Source organism: Bombina bombina, chromosome 1, assembly GCF_027579735.1.
Source record: "Bombina bombina isolate aBomBom1 chromosome 1, aBomBom1.pri, whole genome shotgun sequence".
Taxonomy (NCBI): domain Eukaryota; kingdom Metazoa; phylum Chordata; class Amphibia; order Anura; family Bombinatoridae; genus Bombina; species Bombina bombina.
The window spans coordinates 629,623,782-629,638,911 of NC_069499.1; positions in this window are offsets into that span (position 1 = coordinate 629,623,782).

A 15,130-nucleotide genomic window follows, 5' to 3' on the forward strand; every position below is an offset into this window, starting at 1 on the left:
AGTGAGGTCTCTGTTATAACTCTGGTTCTGCTATGAATCACTGAGACCTCACTCTAGGATCATATTACATGCTGTTGAATCAGTGTACTGCATCAGTGTACTGTGTACTGTTAACTCAGTGATTCATTAGCAACTGTGTTATAACTCTGGTTCTGCTATGAATCACTCAGTTGCTAATGAATCACTGAGTTAACAGTACACAGTACACTGATGCAGTACACTGATTCAAAAGCACAGCACTGAGTGTAAATGGCTAACTGCCCGATCCCACCCCCCCAGGTTTTTTTTGGTTCCTACACAATAATGACAGTTACAAACAGGGTTTGATTTAAAATAAATAATGCTTTAATAAAAGTGTCAACTTATTTTAAAGAACATAAATAAGTGTAATAACAAGAAAAAATTGCACTTACATATTTACTTAACTTAAACAATACTTTATTCTATCTTGATACACCAATGCAATTTTAAACAATTTATATATATATATATATATATATATATATATATATATATATATATATATATATATATATATATACTAGTTTTGTTCTCTAAGTATCCTTAAGAGTCTCAAGCTGAACTGAAGCAACTAGCAGCAGAGAGCAGTACAGACACAGTGACTCAGGACTCATTCTAAATGATTCAGAATCGCTGCGTCTGTACTGAATCTGCAATTCTTCTGCTCTGCCCCTCAAGCGCATCATGTGATCAGTAGGTGAACTGATGAATCGGTTCATGAACCGGTTCAGTTAATCGAACTGTCCGAAATGAACCGATTCATCAGGATGAACCGAACTTCACATCACTAGTCCCGGGGACCTGCCGCCCCCCCCAGAGATTGGGCGCTGGATGCCACTCAGGCCTCTAAACTGACGCTCGGAACTCTGTGCCTCCGTCGCAGCAAGGCTGTTCAGTCAGTGCAGGTCTAGGAGCTTCTCTGCGAGCGGTCCGAAGGGGATCCCCCCCAGAACACAACTGCCTACACCACACAAAACCTTGTTTGGGGTAAGTGCGGTCCTGCCGTGCAGGGTATGGTCATCGGTCCACTAACCTTTAATCCTCCACCCTGCTCCATCCACCGTGTCTTCTTGGTGCGCATGCAGCTCCACAGGCTAATATCTCTCACCCTGTGCTGGCGGAGGGTCAGGTGCAGGGAGTGTCTCTATTTGACCCGGTCGGTCCGACTTTCAGGCCCAATATAGAAGCGGTCACAATAGCCCTCATCCACAGCCAAGCACCAATGTTGCAGGTCTTCCAGCGGCAACCCAGATGTTCTTCCAGCCACAAAGACACTGTCCTGGGTAGCTTAGGATGCAGATAGGGCAACTTTTAATAGCTTTTCTACTATGGCGGAAGCTATAATCTGACACAGCCACTCAGCACGCGAGCGCGGAGTCTCTGAGCTCAAACGGTGAGCACAAACTAATGCTCCACTAGCCCTATATCTGAAAGAAAACCAGATGCATTTGAAGAAACTTGTATAGCACAAACTTCTAAAGTAATATCCAATGTGCATAGATCTAAACACAATTACATTCTTATAGTTTTTAAGGCATTTTTGGGATCTCATGCATCAAAAAGGACATTCATGTATATATATTATGTAAGTTACACATAAAACTGAGAGCCCATAAACCTGAAGGTAAAACATGCGTGTTAAGGATAACAAATATCTCAAGAAACTATTACTCGAGGTACATCTGAAAATAAAGCATTAGCATATGAAAAAAGAATAAAACATACACATTTAAGGGAATATTGGTCATGTCTTCTAGATGTAAAGAAACAGTGCGGTCATATAATTGATAGGATACACAAGCACAGTATAGATAGAAAGCTACATGTTGACTTAAATCTTAAGGGATATTGGAAGCAGATAACTGTACAGATGAACAGACTCTAGAAGGACTTTAAGTGACATACACATGAAAACAAAAATGCTCTGATTTTTTATTACACTGTTGCTTGCATACAACTATGACCTTGATTTCAATATTTTCCAATATTGAAGAAGTGGAATCAGATATTGTTATTTTTTTATTTTATGAAAATTCTTACAATCTTCTCAACTCAAACACAGCTGAGTTTGATAAACCCTCAATATTCGTTCTCTAGTATACCACAACAGCACTATTAGCATTCATTCTCTCTCTCTCTCTCTCTCTCTCTCTCTCTCTCTCTCTCTCTCTCTCTCTCTCTCTCTCTCTCTCTCTCTCTCTCTCTCTAAAAAAAAAAACCTTACATTTTAATATTGACAGCAGCTCCAGCTTCCTCCACCCGTCGCAAAACCTCTTCCTGGGTCTAAAATTAGGAATCCGGCTTCCTCCAATGACAGCGTTGAATCAGACACTGATTCTCTGGGGGGGGGGGGAAGCCGTGATTGGAGGATGACCTATCCATCATTTCTGATGTCAGAAATGGCTTGCGACTGGAGGAAGCTGGAGATGCTGTCAAGTTTAAAAGGTAAGTATTTTTTCACAACGAGTGAAATGTAAATTTTGTAAAATGTTATAAATTTTGAATTAAAGTGCCCCTGTTTTTAATCGAATTTTTAAAAACCGGGCACTTTAGCATAAAAATGTACATTCTCTTTAACTTTAATACCCTTATGCTTCCTTGAAGCCCAATATTCAGTTTTTCACAAGATGAGGGCACTTACAGGGCGTAAGATTCACTTAGTTTTATTTAATAATAAAATCAAATCTTCTTTAAAACGGTCAACGTTTTGACTCTATATGGAGTGAAGGAAAATAAAATTAACTTTGAATTTGTCAGAAAAATCTACTCTCTCATGTGAAATTAAAACTAAGTGCCTTTGCATTTTTTACCTATTGTGCATTTATTAATTATGATATTCCACAATTTTTAGTGGTCCGTTAAAATTAAATGCTCTAAATCAGGAAAGTTTAATTTTGACTATCATGTCCCTTTAAAAATGAAAAAAAAAAAACATTAATTGCAGATTGTTTTATAAAAAAAAGTTCTGTGCATGAAGATCTAGAGAGATATTGGGGCAGATTACAAGTGAAATGCTAAATATTTGTTGCGAGCAAGCGATATTAGTGCTCCACTTTGTAATACCAGCGCACGATAATGTGAGCTGAAATTACAAGTAAATGGCAATGCGAATGCGTATATATGATTATATACATATATATATATGTGTTCATATGTGTACACATATTAGCACATAAATATATAATTATATTTACATTGCGGTCTATGGGAACACACAGTTCCATAGACTGCAATGTAAAGGCACTTTAAAATTGCCTAGTGTAGTTGTCTTTAATTTTTTTTAAAATGCTACTTTTTTATTATTATTAAAAACTACAATGTCCTCTATTTTGAGGGCATTTGGGGCGCTAATCTGTGGTTAATTTTCGGAGCACCAATTGCTACCGCAAGCAAATTTGCCCGTTTGCGGGGAGCGCAATAATTTAGAGCTCCACTGTAATCTAGACCATTATGTGCACATACGTCTAAAGGAACATATACAAAAACATGAGTTGGGCTGTGATGTTACATTATATTATAGAATAACCAAAACACTTATTAGGTAGTAACAGCATAACAAACTAAAACATGATGATGAGAATCTTTACAGCCCTTAGAGTGAGTTACTGGCAGATGATAAAAGGGCTGATGCTAGTCTTTCAATATTAATGATTGAAAAATAGAAGCATTAACATGTCAGAATGGGAAACTACTCAATTTGAGGTTTCAATTGTGCTGCACAAAATACAACTCTTAAAGTACATAATCACTGCAAAAGCTGACTACATAAAAGCTACTGATCAGTAGAACTGATCTCATTCTGACAAAGTTGATATTATTTGGGCACAAAAACAGTAGATTTGGCTGAATAGCATAGAAAACTATATTTGTTAATACACTACATTTGCTACAGCATCTGGGCTGGCATCTACGATGATGCAAAGATGATGTACCTCAAATGCTTATGGACAGTTTTCTAGCCTTTTAAATTAATATCATTTTTAATACCTTAAAAATATTAGATGTTGAAGCAGATAAATACTATTTCTCTCATTGATTCCTTTTAGTTTTCGACCCATTGTTAACTCTGCTGACTGGCCTTTTCCAAGGATATAGTATCATTTCAGTAATGATACCCTGATGGAAATGCTATCAAAGGGCTTTATTTGCTTTCTGAATATTTTAAAGGGATTGTAAAACATAAAAAAATACTTATTGTTTAAAAAGATAGATAATCCCCTTTATTTACCATTCCCCAAGTTTTTGATAACCACCTTTGTAATTACATTGTATCTAAGATTCTGCAGGCGCCTGCTTATTTCAGATCTTTTGACAGACTTGCATTTTCAGGCAATTAATGCTGACTCTTAAATAACTCCACGTGCTTGATCACATGAACTAACACCCTCTAGTTGTGAAAACCTGTCAAATGCATTCAGATAAGAGGTGGTCTTCAAGGGTTTAGAAATTAGCATATGAGCCCTACCTAGGTTTAGCTTTCAGCTAAGAATATCAAATAGAACAAAGCAAATTTGATGATAAATGTAAATTAGAAAGTTGTTTAAAATTGCAATGCCCTATCTGAATCATAAAAGATTCATTTGGACTTTACTATCCCCTTTAACACTTTAGAAGGGTTACACACATAGACATGTAGGCTTGTTCTAATGCTTTAGAGCATGTCATTTAGTGAGCTACAATGTCCCTTTAAACTCTATCTTCTGACCAGCCTTTTATGAGTTAAACAACAAAAATTTGTATGTTTTGTTTGTCCAGCCTGAGAAGCAAAATATTAAAAGATAACCTTAATACTGTTGCAGGCTACCACTAATAATCATTCGCACTGACCGGTAACTCAGACTTTTTATGTTGCAAAACAAAATGAAAATATTGTGTTAGTTAATGTCTCATCTGGCTGAGGAGGAGTTAACAAAACATCTTTATCCAAAAGGCGTGCTGTGGGTCCAGAAACAGCTTTTGGGAAATTGAAGTGAAAGGAAACCGGAAAAAAATGCCCTTTAGACTTTTAATATTTCAGGCTGAGTCTGAGTCTCCCATATGCTTTTTATTTTACCCCATACCCCCCCCCATGTTAACCATACATGTGCTGGAAAGGTCAGAAATGCTAGTTACCTGTTTAGTTCTTGCTCTCTCTACAGGGTGGATTAGTATGCAGACTCTTTAGAATCAGTCTTTTTTAATTAAATATCTGGGTACATTATGAGGTTTTTTTTATTTTAAAAAACAATTATCAGAAGCAATGAAAAACAGGATTGTTGGATTGGTTTGATATGGTTTTTGAAGAGAAACCACAAAAGCCAAACGAAAACATCAGCAAATCCCATAGTCTACGTGTTAAGGGTCTTACGATATAAAAAAACAAGAGAAGCCGGATGCATAATCTGTTTGCCTTTGGCTCTAGTGTCCCCCTGAGAGTGTTGTGGTTCTTCCCGAGACCACAAAGAGTTTAAACAGATGACATCACCACAATGAAGAGCATAGTTACAAGACATATTGGTGTTTGCTAGTTATTTTTATTCAGACGTAAATTTGATGTTTGAAATCCTCAGGATTGTTTCTTACATTTTATATTGATATTAAAGGGGTGACATCTCTCATTTAGCAGAACTCTGCAATCTAATTATGGATTAAAACATGATACCATTACACAACTATAAAGCATAGTATTAGTCCTCTTAAAGGGAAAGTAACTACTCTCCAACTCTTCTGGGACAGGCTTGTATTGTAACAATCTGCGATGAGTAGGGTTGCCACCTTTTCTGGAACAAAATACTGGCCATGCTCGTTAGCAAACATTTGCTTACATAATTTTACTGCATACATAGGGGACTAAAGCTGCTAGGACTGATTTTAAATGATCATCTGTTTATAATTAGATTTGAACACACTTTGAAGAAAATTGACCATGATAGCATCTTTATTTCTATTTTTAATCTGTAATTTCAACTTTGACATAAACTTTAAAATACTGGCAATGGGCATTTACAGGCACGCAAGAAATAACCAGCCATTACAAGTGACCTGGTTATTGCTACTGCTAGCTCACGGTAGCACATCAGCGCTTACAAAATTAACCAGAAATCAGATCTCTGGTTAATTTATAAATGTCCCCCCAATTGGCCCATAGGTAATAAATACACACAGTGGGAGCATTTCTATTTTTTCATAAAATAACTGGAGGAAGCAGTTATGAGAGCTGAAAGTGTGCGGGTGTTGGGATGTTAGAAAAAAAAAGGCGCTGAAAAATGCCTATACAATTGCGGTCGATGACTATGGGGATCTGTGTGGTCCCGAGTATATATATTTATAGTATATATATATATATATATAGATATATATATATATATATATATATATATATTATATTGATTATATACTGTACATATATATTTATGAGTTAATATGTGTAAATACACACATTAACACAAATCTATATATATTTATATACATATATTTTTATATTCTGGCTGCCACATCGCGCATGATACCCTAGCAGTAAGAATTTAGGCTTGGCATCAATGTCTTGGCATACCAGGCTCATATGCTAATTTCTAAGCTCTTCAAGGCCGCCTCTTATCTCAGGGACATTCTGACATTTTTTCACAAGCTAGAGGGAGTTAGTTCTGTGTGCCACACACATGGAGTTACCTAAGACTCAGCACTGATTGGCTAAAATGCATGTCTGTCAAAAGAACTGAAATAAGGGGGCAGTCTGCGAAGGCTTAGATACAAGGTAATCACAGAGGTAAAAAGTATATTAATATAACATGTTGGTTATGCAAAACTGGGGAATGGGTAATAAATGGATAATCTATCTTTAAAAAAATATCAATTATGTCCCTTTAATTACAAGAACCTGGCATAAATGAATCACACGCAGTTTACAGTTTACATCAATAACTAATACTCCACACAATACTCTTCTGCAAAAGGGACCCTGGACATTTTAAAATTTTGCCAAACATGAAGGAAGATCAGTTAACAGCAATGATAATTATATTTCTGTTAGAAACATTAGTATGTAAGCTAAAGTAAATAAAAGTTATTTCAACCTGCTATTGAGTATATGCCAGTATCTTAAAATTTGTTGTTCTAAATTATTGTCGTCAACAAGGTTAGTTGAATATTTTGTCACTTCTGTTAAAAAGCAACACATTTTCTTCTTGAGGGAAAAGAAACACCCACAATTTGTGAAGTTATATTATAATGCTATTTAAACTCATTCTCCCTGCGTGTGTAAAGTCTGGATGGTGGCATGCTATACATGATAAATGTGATTTCATCAGAGGAAAGGTTCTATTTTGGAAAACCTATGTAGAAAATGCTTAGAAAATGTATCTCCAGGTACATTGGAATAAGGTTGGTGACGGTTTTAATGAGTCATTTGAAAACCTGTTTTTCTGATGGGGTAAAAGGCTTAGGGCTAGATTACAAGTGGTGCACTAACTGTTGTGCACGAGCAATGTCGTCTTTTTGCATGCAACGGAAAAAGCGTTTGTATTACAAGTTGAAAGTAAACGCGAAGGCGAGACCGCAATCACATTTTACGCTGGTCCGGTTAGCGAGACTGAGGGTAGTGCATAATTTTATTTTGCACTAAACACAACATAAATACATTGAAATTTACAGTTACACTCATATAAACACTATCTTATAAAAGATTCATAAAGTTCTAAGGGTTAAAAGGTATATGACAAGGTGTTTGACAGCAAAGTGCTATATAGTATACAGGTCTAAATATGTGTATGTATATAGATGTGTACATATGTATTTATGTGTTTGTATTTAACTGTCTATTTACATATTTTTATATATATATATATATATATATATATATATATATATATATATATATATATATATATATATATATATTATATATATATATATATATATACACACACACATACCTGTATTGCTATTCCTATAGATATATATTCCAGGTAATAAAGTGATGAGCTGCACTTGATAGCAATCACCCAAAAAGGGTTTTTCGCTCTGTAACAAAAGGGCAGTTTATACGCTTAAGACGCAATTGTACTACACAAGAGGAATATGACAAACAAGCTTTGGAGAATCGTTTATGTCATAGAGGTTACAAGAGAAAAGAGGTGTCCCTTGCCAGGATGGATATAGCCAAGAGAAGTAGGTCGCAATTTTTAAGAACAGATAAACCGATAAAACAGGATGCTTCAAAGGGTGTTTCGTTTATCACTAGATATAGTAATCAGTACCATCAGGTCTGTAATATCATACGGAAACATTTCCGTATGTTATCAGCTGATGATGACCTAAAAGATATAGTCACTAAGGGATGTAGATATGCCTTCAAGAGAGGAAAGACATTGGGCAATATTCTAGCTCCCACACAGTTATATTCTACAAAACCGGACAATTCATCATGGCTAAGGTTCAAGGGAGTCTTTAAATGTAGCTATGTATCATGTATAGCATGTAGCTATCTCCAAAGTGGAGAAGGTTTTCTGAGCACAGTAACAGGGAAACAAGTCAAACATTATTCATGCTTGAATTGTAGAGCCACTTATGTGGTTTATTTGCTGACCTGTGTACAATGTGGAGTCCAGTACACAGGTCTCACCTCTAGAGAAACACGTGACAGAATCCGTGAACATATAAACAACATCAAGGCAGGAAAATGAACCACTCCACTAGTGCAGCATTTCAATCAGAAGCATAACAAAAAAGCTGACACATTAAGGTGGACCATCATTGAGAAAGTGACATGTAAGGCAAGAGGTGGAGATAGGGACAAACTCCTAGCTAAGAGGGAGGCCTTCTGGATACACAAACTGAAAACAAGAATCCCCACAGGATTAAATTCGGAATTTGATATAATCAATTTCTGGGAATAAAACGTTTCAGTCTGTGTATGGCCGGAAGGCCTCTTTATGGTTGGGCCTTATTGATAGCCCAATTTTTTCATATCTTTTCCAGTTTTTCTAATTTTTAAATTTTCATCTTCAAACAGTAATAACCATAAATATTATAGTGGGTGTTATATTACATTATTAGAAGGCATTTTTACTCTGAATGGAGCAGGCTTAACTCTAGCGACCAAGTTAGAGCACTATAGATATATTGGCAGATATTGCTGTCATGCTCATTAAAGTTTTAGAGTTTCCAAAATATTCTATTTAGGTATTATGCCTTATGTATTTACACTTACTATTTGTTCATTTATGTAAGTTTGAAATTTTATATATATTTTCTTATTATCTATACAGTATACAACAATTGTTTCTATTAAGAATCAGAGTTTTGTGGAAGCTGTAATAATAGGTGTGTTTTGAGAATACGCCCAGGATAATTCTTTTATCGAATCACAATTAAGCACAAGGTATTTAAAGGTAATTGGATTATGAGCTTTATGCTACGACTACGGCCAGATAGGCTGAAACGCGTCAGCGATAAGATCTTTGGGTGTAATCCTCACACACCACTATGCCCCCATTTTGTTGTGAATTGCTTCCTTAGGTAAGTTTCTGTGACTCACAATAAAGTTTTATCAAGCACTTTGGTGCAGCTCATCACTTTATTACCTGGAATCTATTGAAACTGAGCGTGCACATCAACAGCTTGTAACCGCTATTTCCAACAAGCCAGCACCCGCTGATTGGATTGAACAGCTGAAGGAACTAGAAGCCGCAAGCGGAGGTGCCGGTGATGTCAGACGCCGAGTTACCGCGATTGGAGGAGGACCAGGAGGAGAGCAGTGGAGAAGCCGGAGGCGCAAAAGAAGGGCTCTGACCGGGTTCAACCATTGCCCTTCAGGTATACCTAGATCTGTAAATACGCTCTCTGTGGACGGGCCTCTCTCTTCATAGCAGCGGTATACGGCAGCAATCCGGAATTATCCTTCAGCTGGGGCGAGTCTTTTTACAGGATAACTTTGCCCTGTCGTTTTCAACATACCGGGACATTTGTTACCTTACTTCATATCATAAGACTGTGCAGTAGATTACAGGTGCTCACACAGTATTTGACTATAACTATAGATATGTATGTAAAGATATAATTTTACATTAACATTATCCGATATATATTTAAAAATAAAAATTAGTTTTTTCTATGTGAAGAACATAGGAATGTAAAATATGCGTAACATGATTAATGATTTGGTGTCGGATTAGTGCATATGAAGAATAACTCATCTCAAAGCGTGTTTTTGAATGATTAAATATTAAAAATATTTATAATTATAAAAAATTATTATACATATTGTAAAGAATTCTAAATAATCCATTGAATATATAGTTTTTTTCAGTATGTATAATCATCATTTTTATATTTAATATTTCAGAAACACGCTTTGAGATGAGTAATTCTTCATTTTCGCTAACACGACACAGAGTTAGGCCTAAAGTGCAAAACATTAGTCACGTTTCGGCATATTTTACATTCCTATATTCTTCTCATAGAAAACAATGTCATTTTTATTATTATTATTATTATTATTATTATATATTTCTATATATATATATATATATATATATATATTATATATATATATATATATATATATATATATATATATATTATATATATCTGATAACATTAGTGTAAAATAAATGTCTATACCTATAAATCTATAGGAATAGATATACAGGTATATATATATATATATATATATATATATATATATATATATATATATATATATATAGAGAGAGAGAGAGAGAGAGAGAGAGAGAGAGAGAGAAAGAGAGATAGATGTATTTACAATAAAAATAAAATTGTTCTGTAATGAAGAACATTTGAATGTGAAATATTCATAACTTGTCGGGTTAAGTGCAAGTAATAGATGTAAGGCTTTTTCTTCTGTGCTTTCCATTGTCGTGTATTTGGAGAATACATTAACATGGATGCAATATCATTAAATCCAGAAGGTAGTGCACATCGGGTTTTGCTTGTGCGCAATCTTTTTACTTTCAACTTGCAATACGCGTCCAATCTGACGCGCTAAAAAGATTACGTCTACCTAAGTTTAAGCTCCAGCAAAAGCGCTAAATAGTAACCACATGTAATCTGGCCCTTTGAATTTTAATATGTTTTATTGCATTGTGTTAGCCCACTCTGAGAAGCTTCAAGGTTGCAAAAGCACCCCTATCTGTTCAGCTGCACCCCTGTTGTGTGGTGATAGTTGGGCTAAGGGGATGGATGAAAATTGTCCTTAGTTTCATTTTCATTAATGTCTCTGCCTGTATAAGTTTGCCCACAAATTGCTTAAACTCACACGACGCACTAACATTAATGATTCTGCCTTCACATGTTGCCCTTACTCTGCACACAGGCCTAGTGCATGCATGGAGTTTTAAAGAATAAATACATCTAACCCTAATTCTGAGCTCTAGAACTGCAAATGGCCCTATTTTTAACAGACCATTCTTACGGCTAGATTTAGAGTTTGGCGGCCAAAGGGGTGCGTTAGCTACGCGTGCTTTTTTCCCCCCGCACCTTTTAAATACCGCTGGTATTTAGAGTTCACAGAATGGCTGGGTTTTAAGTGCGTTAGGCTCCAAAAAGGGAGCGTAGAGCATAATTTAACGCCACTGCAACTCTAGATACCAGCGGTGCTTATGGACGCGGCCAGCTTCAAAAACGTGCTCGTGCAAGTTAAATATAATTTTTATCTAACGAAATAAATTAACTCTTATTAAATAAATTATTCCTATTTAAAGCTAAATACTTACCTGTAAATACTTACCTGTAAATAAACCCTATATAGCTACAATATAAATTATAATTATATTGTAGCTATTTTAGGATTAATATTTATTTTACAGGCAACTTTGTATTTATTTTAACCAGGTACAATAGCTATTAAATAGTTAAGAACTATTTAATAGCTAAAATAGTTAAAATAATTACAAAATTACCTGTAAAATAAATCCTAACCTAAGTTACAATTAAACCTAACACTACACTATCAATAAATTAATTAAATACAATACCTACAATTATCTACAATTAAACCTAAAACTACACAATCAATAAATTAATTAAATAAAATACCTACAATTATCTACAATTAAACCTAACACCACACTATCAATAAATTAATTAAATAAAATACCTACAAATAAATACAATTAAATAAACTAACTAAAGTACAAAAAATAAAAAAGAACTAAGTTACAAAAATAAAAAAATATTTACAAACATTAGAAAAATATTACAACAATTTTAAACTAATTACACCTACTCTAAGCCCCCTAATAAAATAACAAAGCCCCCCAAAATAAAAAAATGCCCTACCCTATTCTAAATTAAAAAAGTTCAAAGCTATCGGAACAGCCAATAGAATGCGAGCTCAATCTGATTGGCTGATTGGATCAGCCAATCGGATTGAACTTGATTCTGATTGTCTGATTCCATCAGCCAATCAGAATTTTCCTACCTTAATTCCAATTGGCTGATAGAATCCTATCAGCCAATCGGAATTCGAGGGACACCATCTTGGATGACGTCATTTAAAGGAACCGTCATTCGGCTAGTAGGCGTCACTTGAAGAGGTTGGATCCGCGTTGGCAGGGAAGAAGATGGCTCCGCTCCGGAACAAAGAAGATTGAAGATGCGGCTTCATAGAAGACTTCATCCCGATGATGGACTTCCGACTTCAGCCCGATGATGGATTTCTTCAGCCGCCGCTTGGATCCAGACTTCAGCCCGAGGATGAACGTCACTCTTCAGCCCCCCGCTTGGGCTTGGATCAAGACTTCGGACCCTCTTCTGGACAGATCGGGACCCGGTGAGGTGAAGACAAGGTAGGGAGATCTTCAGGGGCTTATTGTTAGGTTTATTTAAGGGGTGTTTGAGTTAGATTAGGGGTATGTGGGTGGTGGGTTGTAATGTTGGGGGGGGGTATTGTATGTTTTTTTTTACAGGCAAAAGAGCTGAATTCTTTGGGGCATGCCCCGCAAATGGCCCTTTTCAGGGCTGGTAAGGTAAAAGAGCTTTGAACTTTTTAAATTTAGAATAGGGTAGGGCATTTTTTTATTTTGGGGGGCTTTGTTATTTTATTAGGGGGCTTAGAGTAGGTATAATTAGTTTAAAATTGTTGTAATATTTTTCTAATGTTTGTAAATATATTTTTATTTTTGTAACTTAGTTCTTTTTTATTTTTTGTACTTTAGTTAGTTTATTTAATTGTATTTATTTGTAGGTATTTTATTTAATTAATTTATTGATAGTGTAGTGTTAGGTTTAATTGTAGATAATTGTAGGTATTTTATTTAATTAATTTATTGATAGTGTAGTGTTAGGTTTAATTGTAGATAATTGTAGTATTGTATTTAATTAATTTATTGATAGTGTAGTGTTTAGGTTTAATTGTAACTTAGGTTAGGATTTATTTTACAGGTAATTTTGTAATTATTTTAACTATTTAAGCTATTAAATAGTTCTTAACTATTTAATAGCTATTGTACCTGGTTAAAATAAATACAAAGTTGCCTGTAAAATAAATATTAATCCTAAAATAGCTATAATATAATTATAATTTATATTGTAGCTATATTAGGGTTTATTTTACAGGTAAGTATTTAGCTTTAAATAGGAATAATTGATTTAATAAGAGTTAATTTATTTTGTTAGATAAAAATTATATTTAACTTAGGGGGGTGTTAGGGTTAGGGTTAGACTTAGCTTTAGGGGTTAATACATTTATTAGAATAGCGGTGAGCTCCAGTCGGCAGATAATAGCGGTGCGGTCCGGTCGGCAGATTAGGGGTTAATAAGTGTAGGCAGGTGGAGGCGACATTGAGGGGTTAATAAATATAATATAGGGGTCGGCGGTATTAGGGGCAGCAGATTAGGGGTTCATAGGGATAACGTAGGTGGCAGCGGCGTGAGGTCGGCAGATTAGGGGTTAATAATAATATGCAGGGGTCAGCGATAGCGGGGGCGGCAGATTAGGGGTTCATAAATATAATATAGGGGTCGGCGGCATTAGGGGCAGCAGATTAGGGATACATAGGGATAATTTAGCTGGCGGCGGTGTACGGAGCGGCAGATTAGGGGTTAAAAAATGTAATAGAGTGGCGGCGATGTGGGGGGACCTCGGTTTAGGGGTACATAGGTAGTTTATGGGTGTTAGTGTACTTTAGAGCACAGTAGTTAAGAGCTTTATAAACCGGCGTTAGCCCAGAAAGCTCTTAACTCCTGACTTTTTTCTGCGGCTGGAGTTTTGTCGTTAGATTTCTAACGCTCACTTCAGACACGACTCTAAATACCAGCGTTAGAAAGATCCCATTGAAAAGATAGGATACGCAATTGACGTAAGGGGATCTGCGGTATGGAAAAGTCGCGGCTGGAAAGTGAGCGTTAGACCCTTTAATGACTGGCTCCAAATACCAGAGGGCGGTAAAAACCAGCGTTAGGAGCCTCTAACGCTGGTTTTGACGGCTACCGCCCAACTCTAAATCTAGGCCTTAGTGTTTCTCTTGGGCAGGTATTATGTATTGTGTCCAAACTGATGATATTCTTCTAGAAGATATTTCACCTTCATTGTGGTGCTAGTGGCATGTACTATGGTGGTAGCCCAGAGCAGTACTCCATAAATTTTCCTCTAATGGGATTAGTTCAGGATGTTTCCTCATTCAGGTACAGCCCACGAGTCTGCTTAATTCAAGATAATAATGGTATTTCTTATTTATTATGATAATGCAAAATGAAATTTTGTCCGAAATGGAGCTACTGAACAGTGGGACATACAAGGAAACAAATGTTTTGGTCAGTTTCTAAATTAAATCCAAGTTACTGTATACTGAGATGTGCCACCTTTCTTTTAAACTGCTGTTGCATTCCTTTTTTCTTGAAAACAAATAGTTAATCTATCATCTTGTAACCATCCGTTTTTCCCCAGCCCTCAATACATAGATGAGGCACAAGTCAGTATTATACTGAAGGATAGATTACTGCTGGGATGATGTTCAGGGGGGAAGCTGAGTGATGGATCTGCTCTCAGCCTTCACAGGGCTTCCATTTTTAAAACATGTTTAGTCTGAGACTTGGAGCAATTTGTCACTCAACACTGCAGGGTCTTGCCGTCAGATATATAGCTATACACAGCATGGGACATGCAAAGCTG